The sequence below is a fragment of the Rhinolophus ferrumequinum genome, chromosome 4, assembly GCF_004115265.2.
Source record: "Rhinolophus ferrumequinum isolate MPI-CBG mRhiFer1 chromosome 4, mRhiFer1_v1.p, whole genome shotgun sequence".
Lineage (NCBI taxonomy): Eukaryota > Metazoa > Chordata > Mammalia > Chiroptera > Rhinolophidae > Rhinolophus > Rhinolophus ferrumequinum.
Window position 1 is genome coordinate 32311864 of NC_046287.1, and position 17750 is coordinate 32329613.

At 35.2% G+C, this 17750-nt stretch overlaps 1 pseudogene; it reads left to right on the forward strand.

The window, feature by feature from the left end:
- The first annotated feature begins 7468 nt into the window (after window positions 1-7468).
- Window positions 7469-9277, forward strand: LOC117021158 (E3 ubiquitin-protein ligase TRAF7-like; annotated as a pseudogene).
- The last annotated feature ends 8473 nt before the right edge of the window (window positions 9278-17750 follow it).

Sequence of the window (17750 nt, forward strand, 5' to 3'; positions counted from 1 at the left end):
ACGTGAATGGATAAATAAACGCTGGCACAATGCAAACAATGGGATATTATTTATTACTAACATGAAGGAACCTTAAATGCGTATCGGTAAGTCAAAGAAGACAATCAGAAAAGGCTCCATATTATGATTCCATGCAGGGTGTTGATAATGGGGGAAGCAGTGCATGTGTGGAGGCGGGGAGTTTATGGGTAGTTTCTGTACCTTCCTCTCCATTCTGCTGTGAAACTAAAATTGTTCTAAAAAAAAAATAGTCATAACAATAATAAAAGGCAGTCCAGTACAAAAGTGAATTTAAGACATGCAGAAACATGAGACACCTATGGAGAATGTTCTCCTAAATTCTCTATAATATTAAGCTTCTTTAGGACCTCTTCTGAACATAAGGTAATAACTAAACAAAACTGGAAACACTAACTTCTCAAAACATCCAATTTTGGCTTGTAATCTCATTGCATAGTGGCAGCTTGATTCTGTTTTCAGGTTCAGGATCCCTAGAAGCAAAGACTGAAATAAGGATTATTTTGCAAATGATATAGTGATGGAATTCTGTAAGTAAAAGGTTTAAGAGTGTGAGGGATGCAAGATTAGGCAGGAAAACAAAGCTAGGTAAAGATTTGGTTTAAGCTGATCTCTAGCTTCATCCTGAACCAACAGAGAGTGTGAATGATGTTACAAAGTTGTCCGACCTTGAGGCAAGGTGGCAAGATTTCTGTACCCATATGTCTGCCAGTCTTTGGTTTTATGCAGCTCATAGGAGCACAAAACCATGAGATATTTCCAGTTGGTTTAGATGACTCAATTTAGTCAAGATTATTTCTCAGAGTAAGAGTGAAGTGTTGAGGTACTCTCAGCCAACACCTACTGTAGCTGAGAGATGGGCACTCCCAGTAAATGAGATATGGGTAGGGCACCAACAGTTTGTAGTACATAATATAATGACTTTAAATACAGTATTCATAAGTTGACTTAGAATTTTTTTAGACAAGCAGACTGAGCAAACATACATGTGTCAAATTCACCCATAAACACAGACATGTGCACACAAACATGTACATACAGTTCTACTATAACAGATAGGGAGTATGAAACAAACATATATATTTAACTTATATAAATTTGTTTTTATATTTTATGAAGCATTTGGAATTAGAAAGGTGACTGTGATTTATTTTTATTATTTGCCTAGGGATTTTAGACCTAATGGCTAACTTTCCCACCCCCGCCACGCATTCCCTGCAGCATGTTCTGGCAATAAAAACAATTTCAGACACATTAGCACTGCACCCGAGGCTGTGATAATTATTCAGAAGAATGCTGTAGCATATAAATATTTAAATTTCATAAGTATTTTATTTTTGTGGCTTTTAGCAGTTTATTTAAATTGATGCTCATATATTTTTCTTCCATTTAAATAACAAAATGACTAATAATAGTATTCATAAAATAATTTTGTTTTTGGAGTTTTAAGAGTTCAGCACCCTAACAGATGTTGGTGAGTCTTTATAAAGAAAATAGAACTGTAAATTAAGAAATAATAATCAACTCCCTATTTAAAGTACAATAATTCTCTTTCAATAAAAAGCTACTTCTCTTTTTAAGAACTCGGGCAATGTTTTACCAAAAACAGGTACCATTTTATATTGTTTTATATAGGGGCACCTTTCAACACATACATTCAAAATGTCAATATACATATGCTTTAACTCTGTTCATCAGGGGAAATATCATTTGGTCACATACAATACAGGGTGCTGATGATCACGAGATGCAAAACACTTCATGGTTGAAAATTTAATGGTTGCTTAGCAGACAAGTTCCTTAAACAGTGATAAAGGTCACCAAAAATGCCCTTCACTTATGCTGAATTTGTCAGACTTCCTTTTCATCCAATCATAACTATGTTGCATTATGTGGAGGATTTTAATAAGGGATGCAAGTTTGAATTACCAAATAAGAAAACTGTATGTGTTGTGACATAAATGAGATATGTTTGAAGACTTCATCACTAGCCACCCTTTGCGCCAACAGAATCTTACATATTCCCTCAATGCTATTCTGGTTTGTCTTCCATACATCCAGTGACAGACACCAAATGTCATTACCTTCTCAAGACAAGTGATACTTTACCCTTTACAAGTGTGATTTTGTGTGATGCTTATAATAATCCCTTAAGAGAGCTTATTATTATATCTATTATTCAGAAGAAAGGTATCCTTTAACAGGAATATATGTTACACAATAGACAGAATAATTGCTATTCTACTCCTATGATTGGCATAAAAGTATGGGGACTATGGGCTGATAAGAAGATGCATCTTCAAGCAAGGCCGTAAGGGTAAGTAACCTCTTCCATCACTTTAAAAAAAAATTGCATAATGCTACTGTAAGAGGTCCAAAAACAATGCAAAAATAAGGTAAAGTTTCAGAAGATACATACGTTCTATTTCAAGTACTGTGAACTGATAAGTACGGTAAACTGGAGAACATGAGGGGAACATGCTATAATTATCTTGATGCAGTACTATTGTTCTGCTAACATGCCAAAGTCAAATTTTAAATGACCACTCTCTCTAGAATTAGAAACACATATATATCTTAATATCTATAGCAATGACACAGAAATATTGTAAAATGTTTAGGTGCACCCTATATCATTAATCAAATACAATACAATGGTGAAGTATTTTTAATATTTGGCCTTTATTGCATTAAATTAATGAAAATTAATGATTCGTGGAGTTGCAATATGGATAACAGATTTATTTGAAAAGAATTAGAAACATCTGGCTTCTATCTGTAAATTTCGCATGACCTTTCAGAATGTGTTATGTCTCTTCATACGTTAAATGAAGAGGTTAGATCAAATTATCTATAAATTCTTTTTTGTATAAACAAATTATGATTTCATGTATAACACTCTGTTAACCAAAAATTTATTTAAACAAGTATATCAAAATACTTTGTAAGGATAAGGTCAGTATATTTAAATACAAAATTTCATTCATATTTTAAAATATATTTTATATTTAGAAAATCTAAGTAATTTTATTTCATTAAAATATATGCAGGCAATATAATTTTTTTATAAAATAGAACATTTATCTGATATGTAACTGACTATTACACCTAGAGTACAGCTAATTTAGAAAACTGTTTTATATCTGAAGGACTATTGAGATTTCACACATAACAAACAAGAATAATTCATGATAACTAATTTTGATTTTTTGAAAGAATTTAGCCAATGCTTATTTTAAAAATCTATAAGATACTTGCAAAATAAATAATTTTTAATGGGAATGGAAAATTAAGATTACATTACTTTATATACCACATCTTCTTTATCCAGTCATCTATGAAAGGACACTTTGGTTGTTTCCATGTCTTGGCCACCATAAATAAAGCTGCAATGAACACAGGAGCACATATATCTTCACAGATAAATGTTTTCAGATTTTTTGGGTAGATATTCAGGAGAGGGATTGCTGGGTCATATGGTAATTCTAGTCTTAATTTTTTGAGGAACCTCCACACACAATGGAATACTATTCTGCCATAAGAAAAGATGAAATAATGCCATTTGCGACAACATGGATGGATCTTGAGATTATTATGCTAAGCGAAATAAGTCAGAAAAAGTAGAGAACCATATGATTTCACTGACATGTGGGATATAAAACTGAAAGCAACAAAGAATAAGACAAACAAATGAAGAAACAAAAACTCATAGACACAGACAATAGTTTAGTGGTTACCAGAGGGTAAGGGGGGTGGGGGGTTGTAGATGAGGGTAAAGGGGATCAAATATAAGGTGATGGAAAGAGAACTCACTCTGGGTGGTGAACACACAATGTGATGTATAGATGATATATTACATAATTTTACACCCGAAACCTATGTAACTTTACTAACAATTGTCACCCTAATACAATCTAATAAAAAAAAAGATTGCATTACTTTAAATTGCATTTACTGAGAACATTATTTTTTTAAGTGACATGTGGGTACCTAAGTAAAAAGTAAAAGTTTTGTTTGCAATTCTAGATATCATAATATTTTACCCCCTATTCATAGTGTATTGTAACTGTTTGAAAAAATGACTGAACAAGTATTTGTTTCCCTTCTTCATAATTTGAGCTTCTACTAAGAGACTGTAAAGCACTTTAAATTGTTGTAATAATGTTTAATGTTGCTGTAAATATGAGTTTAGTAATTCTATAGCTTGAGCCTAACACAAGAGTTTCACATTTCACATTTTCAAACTTTTGGAATTCTGAATGTAATAAATGAAAGGTTAAAATATTTGTAAATTATTAATACATTAGCAATACTATTTTGCACTTCCTTGCCTATATTGTCAATAGAGGGCATAAAAACACACACATTTAATTTTATTAAAAACCATAAAATATTTGAAACTAATATTACATTTAATGGAAGGGGGAAATTCACAGCCATTATCGATTCTTCTATTTAACAATCCTAGGAAATATGGCCAATCTTATTAGATGTAAGTTTTTGAAGAGAAATCTCTTTCCTGGCTTAGTTGCCACTCTATCTTTTCGTTTAGCAAAGTCCCCAAACAGTTGATACTCAAAAATGTTTGTTAAATAAATAATTGAATTGGTCACTAGTATTATAATAATGATACAAAAAAACACCATTATGCCTCTTGTAAAATAGCAGACTTTCATAATTAGTCGTAATGGAACTACTCAGGAACTCAGGACTAGCACTCCAATTCAGCAATAGTACATTAAAATCTGTTTTTCAAAATTGAATTGTTCACATTCATTCAATAATTCTTAGCACTCAGTTTGATGCTGTTCAAAATCACAATAGTTTACAATGATTTTCAGTTTTTAATGATTATGTAAAATTTCTTCAAGAATATATTGATTACATAAAACAAAGTATGTCAATACAGATAGATAGATTTATTTATGTCTACTAGACTTGGAGCTTGAAAATGAAAGGCAATATTTATTAATCATTTCTTTATCTTGATTCCTTAGCCTGATTCTTGGTAAATCATTTTCTAGTACTAAGGTATGCCAATATAGTTCTAAAAATGAATGTTAAAATGGCCACATAATTAGCTATTTATACATCTTTACTTGTCACTATTATCAAATAATTTGTGATTCCCAAAGAGAGGTTCTAAAATAAATGGGAAAAACCTTGTTGAGAAAACCTGACTATCACTTACTGAAATGTGATGTTAAGAACCGGTTATTTCTGTGTTTTATTGTTTTGTTTTGTTTTTTGATTGGGTAATATATTTTCTAAATTTTCATCCAAAGAAAGTAAAATAAAAAGGAAAACTAAGTTACAAGACCCTTAATAAAATGTGTGAACAATCATTATTATGGAACTATTATAAAATTGTCAAAGAAACTTATGAATAAGAAATTCAAATCATTAAAAAGAATAGTGGTAGTAAATTACATTTCCTTGTTTTGTACTTCCTTGATTAGTTGGATATTTGTAAATAAAAGATCTGTCTGAAATGTAATAACAGTGACTTTGAAATTTTATCATTTTCTAGGGAGGAATACTTTATTTGAAAGCATATGTGACAGGGCATTGTTGAACATATTTATTTTTACTCAAAAGCACAGCAATTATGAATAAGAGCAACACATTCCCTCTTCTTGAAATTACTCTTGTTGGAAGCATTCATACAAAACAAGATATCGCCTCCATTTTTCATTCTTTGGCATCACCAACCTCCTCACCTCTGAACTCAGGTCCCACTGATAACATCAGTCACCACCACTGATCATCAACATAACTGAGGTTCAAGTTTCTCAACAGAGCTATCAGATTTCATACTGTATGACCTCTTTGATCATAAAATATATTTACATTTATCAATCAAATATATTCCAATGTTTTGATAATGAAGATAAAACACACTAATGTTCTTTAATGAAAAATACATATTTAGTTATATTGCATATGTTTGGCTTGTCTAGACAGTTGCCAATGTTTCCCCTTCACTGTCTCCTTTTTTTTAATTCTTTTTTTATTTTTTATTATTTTTATTTGTTTTTTAAATTAAGGTTTATTGGGGTGACAATGGTTACTGAAGTAATATAGGTTTCAAGGGTACAATTCTGTAATAAATCATCTATATATCACATTGTGTGTTCACCACCCAGAGCCAGTTCTCCTTCCATCACCTTATATTTGATCCCGTTCACCCTCATTTACCACCCCCGACGTCCCTCACCCCTACACTCTGGTAACCACTAAACTATTGTCTATGTTTAAAGGGCTGCCATCCACAAGGACAGACATACACTGACTGAGATTAGATTACATGACGCTAACTCTCCTGGATGTAATGAATCAGAATGGAATATATATATATTCAGAATGGAATATATATATATATATATATATATATATATATATATATATATATATATATATATCCCCTGCTGAAGCCATGAGTTTCTCTGACCCGTGGAATGGGAACTTACAGAAAACAAACTCTTTTTCTGCTGGTATCATTCATGGTAAAGACAAAAGCTTCAAAATTACATACAGGTGCTTCAAGCTTACCATATGTACCAAAAAGCATATATGATAGGATACATGCTAGATACTATGTTTTTACATTTTGTAGATTAAAATCTATTTTCAATGTTGCAAGTAATTTTTAATAGAATGGTGCTTGAAATATATAAGTTTTGTTGGACCAATGTACAGTGGGACAGTGATCTTCACCAATTAATTCATTTGAGTAATTTAGAAAAATAATTGCATTGAAAGTGTACACTTTTGTTGTCTATTATGTTTCAAATTGCACGGTAGCTCTTATGCCCCAGAAAACAAATATTGTTTGTTAAACCATTACTATCCCCAATATATTCTTCTGTGTACTCCCCTACGAATACCCTCACTCTCATACGCTGTCTCAGCCAAGAGGAAGGGCTACCTGGATACAATGAACTTACAGCTTTTCATTATAGATATTTGATTGTATTATTCGAGTTATTCTATGAATCTCAGGGCACTTAGTCCTAAGTCTATTGGAACAGAGAAGAAGCAATTAATTCACGTTCATACATTGAGCAATTCTTTCACCAGGAATCAAGAAACAGTTTTTTGGACTATCTGTAACAGGTAATTAACAAAGGAAACCAGCAGTCTAACAGTATAAAAGAACATGAGAGAAGACACCTGTTAGAAGACTCTAGTGTCTTTAGAAGCAAATGTAAGCCCTTTCCTGGCAAGAAGCAGAGGGAGAACAAAGAAACAGGGATGATGTTGCAGTCCCTGGGTGGCCTGGGCCAAGGACACTGCCTGAGGACCCTAGATGCCTCTTAGAGCATGAGTTCAGGTGACCACTTCTCTGAGGGGGGCCTTGCAACCTTCACATTCCAAACTTTGCCACCAGGACCAAACAGAAACAGGCTGTGAATGGCCTTTTCAGCTGCCAGCGCCATCATGAAAGCCAATGGGACCAGCGCATACAAACAGCACGCTTGTCTACTCTCCACAAAATGAGGAAGCCAGGGTGTCCCCATCAGCACCCCAAACTCAGACTTGGCTATCTTGGATCACGCCCTGAACTCTGAGTCCAGCATAACCCTGTGCTCCATATTCTTGCAGTCCAAGGAGGAAGAGGAGCTGGAACTGCTGGTGTTTCCCCAGTAGCCCTTGGTGAAGCTCTGCTGCAGTGTATTCAAGGATCCTGGGCTCACAACATGTGAGCACATATTCTGTCCAAGATGTGACTTAAAGTCAGAGGAGTGTATGGTGGGCAACAGCACATGCGTGGTAGTGGTGAACAACATCATTGAGGCGAAGCAGACTGGGGAGCTCTTCATGCACTGAAGGCAGGGCTACTGGATGGCTGGGGAAGGAAGCCTATTTTCTTCAATGTGGACAGGGATAGGTGCTCCGTCACCATCAAGCTTAGCACCTGGAAGGAGCATGAATGAGGACAAGTCTGTATGGTGCCCTGAACACTTCAGCTATCTGCCCTTCCTCAAGACAAACCAGCAGGCCCAACTTAGGTGTGCGTGCACATCAAGTGTCACCATTCCTAGTATGGGTGAATGTTTATTGGGAACCAGGACACATATGAGACACATCTGGAGACTTGTTGCTTAGAGGTCCTGAAGAAGCTCCTGCAGTAGATGGACTATTGCTTCCATGAAATGCATGTGGTTGTGGAACTGAAGGAGCAGGACATTGCTTTTCTGAGCTCCATGCTAGGCAAGCTCTATGAGAAACCTGACCAGCTGATGCAGAGCTTCAGCTGAAGATTGATGTCCTGGAAGAAAACCCAGGCAAGCTCAGTGAGGACCTCATGGGGTTTTGGAGGCATGCGTCCATGTTGAATGACAAGCTATTGTACACCAACACAGGGCTGAACACGGGCATCTTAAGATCCTATGAGCCTCAGCAGATTTTCAAGTGCAAAGGAACATTCTTGGGTCACCAGGGCCCTGTCTGGTGTCTCTGCTTCTACTCCACTGGTGACTTACTCTTCAGAGGCTCCTCTGGAAAGACCATCAAAGTGTGGACACATGTATCACCTATACGTGCCAGAAGTCCTCGAGGGCCATGAGAGCTTTAAGCTGGCACTTTGCAAACAGGGGCACAAGCTCTACAGCAGTGGAGCAGACTGGACCATCAGCCAGTGGGACATCCAGAATCTGTAGAGGGTGAATACAATCCAGTCGCACAACAGCCCAGTGTGAACACTAGTTTCCTCGCTCAGCATGCTCTTTGGTAATTCTCTGAAGGCCATCAAGGTTGGGACATCTTAGGAACCAAGCTGAAGTAGAAGATGGAGCTCACAGACTTCAACCATGGGGTATGGACACCAGTGACCACTCAGAGCTACCTGTACAGCAACTCCTACCAATCAAGATCTGGAACATCTAGACACTCAACGAAATCCACGTCTGACAGACATCTGGTGGCAGCATCTACTCTATCTATGTGATGAGTCGCTAGGTTGTCTGTGGCACCTAAGAGAAACTCACAACATGTGGGACATGGAGTCCGAGAAGCAGGTGTGAACCATGATAAGCCATGTGAGCACTGTGCATGCCCTATTGGTCGTCTCTATGTCTTTCCAGACCAAAGCCTTCCGCGCATCCTACTCCAGTCCCTCAGGGGCTGAAGAAGGGGCAACATGATTGGCAAGCAGACACTGCTCTGTCACTAGGGCACTGTGACTGCAATGGCTGTGCCCCAGGGCTGAGTCTTCTCAAAGAATGTGGATGGCTCTGGGAAGATTTGGACTTGGTAACAGGAAATCCAGACTGGATCTTGGCCTCCCCTGGGCCAAGCTCTCCACACGAGTAGTCTCAGGGTCTCAGCCTGCTTTGTGGGGACAGGTGGGCAGGCTCAGCCCTCCGTGCAGTACCCACCATGCCCTATGTTCAGCAAGCCTCCTTGTGCATGGCACTGTCCTCAGTGCTTCCAAGACAATGCCCAGCCCCTCTCCAAGTGCCACGCTAGAAACGCTCTCTGCCCACCCTCTGACCCCACCCAACATGAACTGCTGGCAGTTTTACTCACCTTTTCTGTGTTTTTAGACTGTTGATAGATTTGATTATTTCATGGTATATATATATATATATATATATATATATATATATATATATATATATGAAACTTAATCTGAACAGATTTTGACTTGTCTTTAGTTGTACAAAAGGTCTATGGAGGTTAATCAAATGACAAATTAATAAAATTAATACTTGTAATATTCTCTCAATCTGTTTGCCTGGGCATGGAACAAAACTACAGTGAAATAGATGAGTTGCTGATTTATGGGAGTCATCATTTTAGTCTGGACATTTAAAGTAAAGTCTTAGTCTTGTATACCAAATATAATAAAGATGATGTATATCATATATATCTACAAACATGAGAGTTAAAAATATACCCATGAAATTATGGTTACTGTTACGACCTTTGCTCCTGAAATCTATGTATATTATGTATTTGTATGTTCTTTAATCATATTCTCTACCTAAAATCTTCCAATAAAAAGCATGTAGCAAATCTAATGTATGGAGAAAATACACATCTGTTAGGTAGAGATTGATTTGCTAATATACAGATGAAGACTGCATTAAAGCATACACTATCCTAAAGGTGGCATTTTAGCAAGTGATAAATTTCAAGCTCTAGTTGGTGATGCTCACGGCCTGACCTAATCAACACTTTAAAGTTATATCCAACTGAATCCAACATAAACATCTGTGCTAGTTTACCCAGTATGTGTAGAATTATTTCTGGATTATGTTTCCTTATGCACGGTTTAAATTTAAGAGCTATTATACAAGCATTCTCTACACAAAAATGATTCTGATCAACTCTCAGCACTTATAAATTCCACACAGTTGGGAGAGAAAATGGATGTTATACAAAAGATTCAAATGACAACAGCTGCATCTGGCATAAGCTGTGAATCTGGCACATTCTGACTCTTGTTATAACCACACAGTACAAGTGACAATTGCTTTCCTTAATCCTGTGATTGTGTTCTGTACAATTTGAATCATTTTTCCATAACCTTTGGACCTCCTGCAGACATCTAGGTCCCTAATTTCATTGTTTAGTCCATTACATCACAGTATTGTAGCAGGACACCATGGCACTATAAATTGATATTTTATGTGCAACCTCTGTATGCACTTAATATCAATAAAAAGAAAATTACTCATAACAGTAATAGGTCAAGGCAGGCCAACAAGAATTATTTGGAGGGATAGCAGCCACATTCAATTTTATAAGTGGCGATATGTTTCCTTGTTAGTTTGAATTCTAAAAATATTTATCCCAGACTACATTGTAGGAGAGAGCAAAAATGTAACCCCTGTATTCTAGGAGACAAAAATGACACATGAATCATTTAAATATAATCCAGACAGTATTGTGTGATAAGATATTTGGTGCAAATTTTAAGTTTCATAGGTGTTATGAAATGATGTAACTAAGGGTATTTATAAGGTAAATTCATCTGCCTTTATGTTGGCATTATCTTAGCCAATCAGAATGGCTATAATTATTGAGCACTTACCATTTACCAGACACTATACATTAATTCATTTAATTCTGTTGACTACTGTGTGAGTCATTTAGTAATTATTATTAGACCATCAGGTCACAGATCAAAACGTAGAATTTGGGGAGGTTAAATATGTTTCATTATTCCTTACATTAAATGCAGACAGGATTCAAGCCCAGGTCTCTGACTCCAGAGTTCCTTTTCTTAAGCTTTTCCCCTTAAGCTTTTAGGCTCATGATATCAGCCTAGTCAGGTGATAATACGCACAATAGTTTTTTTTGTGTGTGTGTTTTTTTTTTTTTGTATTCCCCAACTTTATTAAGAAATCATTGACATAAAACATTGTGTAACTGTAAAGTGTACAATGTGTTGATTTGATACACTTGTATGTTGCAATATCATTACCACAATAGTGTTAGCTAACACCTCCATCATGTCCCATAATTACCATTTCTTTCTGTGCTGAAAACATTTACTATCAACTATCTTAGCAATTTTCAAGTATATAGTGCAGTATCATTAGCTGTACTCACAATATGGTACATTATCCCCTGGATTTACAACTGGAAGTTAGTACCCTTTAACCAAAATCTCCCCATTTTCCCCACCCCCAGCTCTTGGTGATCCCCATTTTAATCCCTGTATCCACAAGTTCAGCTTTTTCAAAGTATTTCTTTTTCTTAACATTAATAGACAATATTTGCAACTTAGAGATTGGCAACGCTTGGAGAAAGTTTTGGTTTTCATGACTGGCACCTGGTTATTGGCAACTGGTGGTAGAGATGGAGATGCTGCTAATCAGCCCGCACTGCAGAGGAGACTCCCTACGACGATTACCTTCCCAGATATAAACAGTGATAAGGAGACCTCAGCTAAGGCATTCTTTGTTGTACAGGGCTGTCTTGTGCACCATAGTTTGGTTAGCCACACCATGCTCTCTACGCATTAGATCCCATTAACATTCCCTCCTCCAACTATGACACCAAAAATGTCTGCAGCTATTAACATATATCCTCTGATGGGAGGCAAGGGGATAACATCCTTACTTTAGAGCCACTGCCCTGTAATAGTTAGTTAACAGCCAAATTAGAAAGACAGAGAAGTAGCCTTGGCAGATAGTCACGATATTTCAGGTAGACTAAACAGAAATAAAAAAACGTTGTTTTTTTTTTTTTTTTTTTTTTTTTTATCGGTAGACAGAGGATCAGGAAATCAATTTTACCTAGGTCAATTCAGCGAATCTTCACTATGATGTAACTGTAAAATGTGTTTTCAGAATAAATAGGATGATACCAGTCATAGAACAAAAAGAGAAGTTATTTCATTCAAAGGGAGAAGCTTGTACAAAGCCATAGCAAAGGATGAAACAATGTTGCAAATACAGGAAGTGAGGACATGTTCTCCTGGCTCATCAATAGGCTGAGGGCAGGGATGATGGTGAATTTTATATGTCAACTTGACTGGACCACAGGCTGCCCAGACATTTGGGCAAACATTATTCTAGGTGTCTGTGAAGATGTTTCTGGATAAAATTAACATATAATCAGTAGGTTGAGTGAAGCAGATTGCTCTCCCTAATAGGGGTGGACCTCATCCAATCAGTTGAAGGACTGAACAGAACAAAGAGGCTGAATAAGAGGGAACTTCTTTTAGTTGATTGGTTGAGCTGGCACATTGCTGGAGTCTGGCCTTTGAACTCCTACTGAAACTTTTAATTGTGTCTTAAGCCGGCCAGCTTTCAGAATGGAGCTAATGTCATCAACTCTTCTGGTTCTCAGATATTCAGATTCAGAGTGGTAACACACATCAGGAAGTCAGCCATAATCACATAACACGGGGATCCCCATGTGTGTGTGTTTCTGTGTGTGTGTGTGTGTGTGTGTGTGTGTGTGTGTATGGAGAGAGATAGAGATAGAGAAAGAGAGATAGTTTACCCTTGAACAACACAGAGTTACAGGTGCCAACCCCCTCACACAGTCAAAAATCTGCATATAACTTTTGACTCCCCAAAATCATAACAACTAATAGCCTACTAGTGACTGACTTAATGATAATATAAACCATTAACATGTATTTTTTACAGTATATGTATGTATTATATACTATATACTTATAATAAAATAAGATGTTATTAAGAGAATCACGAGAACAGAAAATACATTTCCTATATTTATTCAAATAAATCCTGTATAAATGAACCCATGCAGTTCAAACCTGTGTTATTCAAGTGTCCACTGTGTGGATGGATGGACAGATACCATATTTCTCCGAAAATAAGACCTAGCCAGATAATCAGCTCCAATGCATCTTTTGGAGCAAAAATTAATATAAGACCTGCTTTTATTTTACTATAATATAAGACCAGGTATAATATAATATATAATATAATACAATACAATATAATATAATATAATATAATATAATATAATATAATATAATGTAATATAATACTTGTTCTTATATTAATTTTTGCTCCAAAAGACACATTAGAGCTGATTGTCTACATGGTCTTATTTTCACAGAAACATAGTAGATACAGAGATAGACAGACATCTGTGCATGTGTGTATATATATCCATCCTGTTGATTTTATTTATCTGCAGAACTGTGACTAATAAAGCAAGTAAGAGATGATGTGGCAGACAGAACAGGCTGGAGAGTGAGCCTGGTGTCAGATTACTCAAGGCCTTTTATAATGAGCTGAGACATTGAAACTTAAATCCAGAAGGAAAAATAAGTTAACATAAAATTATTGGTTATTTTTCATGTGTCGTTTGCCAAAATGAGGGATGGCAGTATCAGATTACATATGCCTGTCCATGAGTTTATTGGTTTGAGGAAAAGGGTTTTATTGGCAGTGTGGAGTAAAGCCAGGTTGGGATAGGCTGAGGATGAATGAAAGGTTCTACTGTTGCTGTACACCAGGTAAGAGATAATATGGATGGGCACAGGTTGCCAATTACAGAATTATGGAAGGATGGTTTAGGCAGAGGGAACAACACATAGGGGGATATGATAAAGAGAAAGAGTGGGGACACAGCAACTCTTCTCTATTGAACAATGTATCATATGATTTTCTCTTTGTATTATAACTTGTTTTTTTTTTTTATTCAAAGAAGCCACATTTTTCTTCTTTTTCATTTCCATAAGAGCAAGGATTTATTCAGAAAGTTAACAATATGTGTATGGTATGCACTTATATCCTTCCAGACAGTTTCTAAACCATGCAAATACGATATGATATAAATACATAAAATAATTCACCCTTCCCATTTTTTTCTGTTTATATAATGCCAAATATGACTTTAAATAACTACCCTCAACTGAATACACAAGTTGTTTCACAGCTACAGTGAATTTGAATATTTAGAAGACCCTTGTGGATATTAGTAGGGCCAGATTTTTTTCTCCTTGAAAAAATAAATTATGGAACTTTGATAACTAGACAAATCAGTAGGCAAATTGTATCTCTATTTCTCTTTATTAACTGTGTAACACATATCTAGGCAGAAAGTAAACACAGCTAAGCGTCAGCAAGTGAGCAATAGGTTTTCTTTTTCTATGTCTTTCATCGGAGTTAACTGAGTGAGTCCAATAAACCTCTGAGGCAATCGTTCCTGAATTAGTATTATATGCCTCCGACTACACCCTGGAGACTCATACACTGACAGAAATACAGGGGGCTGTGGAGCACTTAACTTAATTGGACCAATGTTATGAGCCAATGTTAAGCTTTAGTATGATAGAGACTGTTTTGGCAATTCACAAAATCTAAGATTTTCACTAACAGGTAAGTTAATAATTGTTTGAACCACATTCCTCATGGTCTTTAGGATGACTCCAGGCAAAAATGTGAATTAAAAGTCTGTCTTAGCAGTTCTCACCTAGCCACCTATCAAACTCCTTTTGGTAGAAAAGACTTGAAATTCTCTGTTTACAAATGTGCATGACTGGAATTCAGTGTGTTACTTCTCTAAGTGTAATGTTTTGTTTTGTTTTAAACCTTAGTTATACGCAGTTATAAAAGTCTCTGTTCATTTTAAAAGACTCATGCTTTAAGAACAGGTAGGTTAAACATTTAGCTGTCCTGGATGTCTTTCATCCTTTTCTATTACCCCAGTTTCTGCCTCTGCCTTCAGGCATATCACAGAATAGCAGTTTATCACTTGATGCAAAGGGAGAAGGTGACAGAATGCAGACTAGGTGTTAGAAAAAAAGAAAGAAATGAAAGAGAAGGGGTTAACCAGACATTACAGAGCTGTTAGTGCTTCTGAGAAGTGAGATAGAAACCACAGCTAAGGCCCTCCTACACTCATAGCATCCATCTTTTACTTCGGAGAGTCACCGAAGTTCAGATTTTTGCTCCTTCTGGATTGATACATTAACCCTACTTCATTTAAGAGCAGGGATTGTATGTTACTGAAATATGCATTTTCATTTTATACTTTCTTCTGAATTATAACTTCTCATAAGTCACTTTTAAAAAGGCAAGCTGTTTATGAAACACAAAATAATATATGTCTCTTCCTGAAATCACATGAAAGTATACATATTCAATAAGCGTTATAACAACATAAATAATTTATTCTAATATATATTGGAGGAAATATATAGTTTTATTCGAAGACAGGAACAAAAACAACAAAACAAAGGAAAATAAAAACGTTGCAGGAGTTTATAGATTTATTTACTATATTTCTAAATCAGTGTCAATCAGAATAATAGTTTAGTTTATAGTGAATTCAATGGAAAAATGAAGTCATTTCCCTTTGTTGTAGAAAACACAGCATTCCACATTAAAATATCACTGGTAGTGATAAGCTGATCAGTAAAACTATGACTTATTTTCAATATAAAGTTGTCTTTTAAGAATAATTCTAAAATTTTATTATTTTGTTTCACAGAAGTTCACAGTCATACGATGTCATCTTGATAGTTCTACCAGTTCACACTGTGTTAGTATCCACAAAATTAAAACAATTGAGTCTAAAATTAAGTAACCATCATTTCCATATGTTAAATAAACTTCTGAATTAAATACAGGTATTTCTACAGTTTATTTGAATCTTTTGGCTCACAAAATAAAATTTAGTACGTCACTACAATTTCACATGCTGCTCTTTGATATTTGTTCTGAGCCCTCCTATTTGCTGAGAAATATAGGATAGGACATTTCTATATCTTGGGAATTAACGATTAATCTTAATTGATTCTTACTATGGCACATACTGATATGTGCCTGTCTGGTGAAATTGAGGCTTCTGCTTTATATTATGTATGGGATTTACTGAAGAGATTCCTAGAAAAGAACTTATGCTAAGAAAAAAAAAAATTGAGCACATGTAATTTGATCTAGTAACAATGTCTTAGACCTCACAGAGAACACCAGTCTTCCCATAAAGTATTGTCTTTCCCTCAGAAATACACCCAAACGACTTCCAGAAAAATATGAACAAATCCTAGAGAAAAGACAATAAAATAAATCGGAAACAGCCATTTCAAGTCCATCAAAAATTGTTAGAACTAATAAACTATTCAGTAAAGTTACAGGATACAAAATCAATATGCAAAAATCTGTTGTTTCTATACACTAATAATGAATTAGCAGGAGGATAAATTCAGAAAACAACCCCACTTACTTTTACATCGTTAGGAAAAAAAAAAAATACCTAAGAATATATTTAACCAAGGAGGTGAAAGATCTGTACTTTGAAAATTATAAGACACTGATGAAATAAATTGAAGACAACATAGTAAATGGAAATATTCTATGCTCATGAATTTGGAAGAATTAATATTGTCAAAATGTATACACTACTGATAGCAATCTATAGATTCAGTGAAATCCCTATCAAAATTCCAATGGTATTTTTCAAAGAAATAAAAAGACAATAATCCAAAATTTTATGGAGTGACAAAAACTCCCAATAGCTAAAACAATCTTGAGAAAGAAGAACAAAACTGGAGGCATCATGCTATTTGATTTCAAACTATATTACAAAACTATAGTCAATGAAACAGTATGGTACTGGCATAAAAACAGACACAGGACAATGGAACAGAATAGAGAGCCCAGAAATAAACCCACACATATATGGCCAATTAATTTATGACAAAGAAGCCAAAGATATACAAAGGGGAAAGGACAGTGTCTTCAATAAATGGTATTGGAAAAACTGATAAGCCACATGCAAAAGAAATAAACTCAATCACTACTTTACAAATATACAAAAATTAACTCAAAATAGATTAATTGAATATAAGACCTGAAGCATAAAACTCCTACAAGAAGACATAGGTAGTGAGCTTATTGACATAAGACTCGGTGTTTTTTTGTTTGTTTGTTTGTTTGTTTTTTTAATCTCACACCAAAAGCAAAAGCAACAAAAACAAAAATAAATTATGAGGGCTACAGCATACTAAGAAGCATTAGCACAGCAAAGGGAACAATTATCAAAAGGGAAAGGCACCCTACAGACTGGGAGAAAATATTTGAAAATCATGTATCAGATAAGTGGTTAATATCGAAACTACATAAGAAAACTCATACAACTCAATAGAAACCCCACCCCCAAAACAACAAAACAAAACAAAACAAAACAAATCCAATTAAAATAAAAAGGACAGAAAATGTGAATAGACATTTTTCCAAAGAAGACATACAGATGACCAACAGGTACATGAAAAAACGCTCAACATTGTT